We start from the raw sequence: 1,647 nt of genomic DNA, 5'->3' as shown, positions 1-1,647 counted from the left end.
TTAGCACGGCTCCAGAGATGCGCGTGCTTATGTTTCAATGTCTGTTTGAACATCTGGTTATGAAGGGGCATCTGGCTGGAAAATGAATTGGGTTGAGGTGCCCTGGTAGAGTTGCAGTAGCAATCCAACAGAGCTGATATTCTGCAACTAAATTGTCATATTGTATCGGTCATTTACAATCTAACCAGACAAAATGTCTGTCTGTGGCGTGTACCCAATCAGGGATTAAAATGGAGTGCACATGTGTCTGAGTAACGTGGGGTGCTTATGCTAATGTGAGTTTACGACTTAGGAGCGGGGGCACCAGCTCTGCTTGGGACTCACTTCTTGAACAGAGGCAACCAAAGGGTGTTATCTCCTGGTTCCTACGGTTGGTTCCAGGCCAGCAAACAACAGGGGGTGCCCCAAGAGGTGCCCCCAGAAACCCAGGCTCCTCTATTAGGTGCTTCACGTGAACGGGCCCCTCTTGTGCACACTTCTCTCGAATGTTCACAGCAAGGGCATTCGTGCTGAGGATCTGGCTACATTTCATCACAGCTTCCCAGGCATCGTGAAGCTTGGCGTGTGCCTGGACCAGGGTAGGCGCTCAGTAAGTGTGTGTGTGGAATAAACGCACGAGTAACTGACCTGGAGCTCACCGTCAACACCTAAGTCATATGTTGGCCATCCCAGAAATTCGGTAACCATGTGCCTATTAAAATCCAGCTCCCCCAGGAGGAAGTTGGTCCCTGATTTTGTTCGAGGTTTTGTTTTTTAGCTTGAGCGCTCAGAGATGGTCTGCGCTCCGCCCCTGGCCCTAGTCAGCCTCTCTCTGTAGATCAGTATGACATTCATGTCTTTAGCTAATATTGGGCAGTGGTTTTGCAACCCGTATGTAATTCATTAGTATGTAAAATGCTATCTGAGCCAAAATAATATACAAGCTGTCTGAAAAGTCTGGAAACAGAGGATAAACTTATTTCAAAGGGTTTATTACTTAACGTTTTCAAATAATATACTGACTCTATTTTTCCTCAACCTCCAGACACCTTTTAGGTAAAGTCACTCTAAACTTAAAGCAATAGGTTCACTCTTTAGTCAGAAAAAGTGCAATAAATATATGATATTTACCTTGTTTCCAGAATACTTAGACACTGTAATGTTCTTATTGTAATTTTGTTTTGGATTAACAATAGGATTATTGCTTTAAATTTAGTGATACTTCATCTGAAAAACTAGGCTGTTCAAGAAAAACATATTAAATATGTATTTTTTGATGATGTAAATAACACGATATTTAAAAGTAAGATTTTCATGTGTTGAAAAGTTTTTGTACATCTTGAAATTGATAAGCGCCTTGGAAAGTTTATTTTAAATTCTTTGTTCTGGATTAGTTAAAAGAGAACAAGTGCTTTAAAATTTACTTTCAAGTGTCTACTTACAATATGTTCTGAAATAAAATATAAAGATTGAGGTTTTGGCTTAATCCAAACTTTACTCTGCAAAAAATATTTTAAAAGGAGAAAATAATAAATCTGAAGTATGAAATAGGGAAAAGTGCATACTATTCTCCATCAAAAATCTGCCTTTGTAATATCCCAAGAAGCCAGCAAGTTCCACATGTTCCATAAACCCACTTTACAGGGGAACTTAATGGGCTGGATTTGC

The sequence above is a fragment of the Colobus angolensis genome, unplaced genomic scaffold (assembly GCF_000951035.1).
Source record: "Colobus angolensis palliatus isolate OR3802 unplaced genomic scaffold, Cang.pa_1.0 Scaffold396, whole genome shotgun sequence".
Classification (NCBI taxonomy): domain Eukaryota; kingdom Metazoa; phylum Chordata; class Mammalia; order Primates; family Cercopithecidae; genus Colobus; species Colobus angolensis.
The sequence above is the reverse complement of the archived record's forward strand: the minus strand, read 5'-3'. Positions refer to the sequence as shown.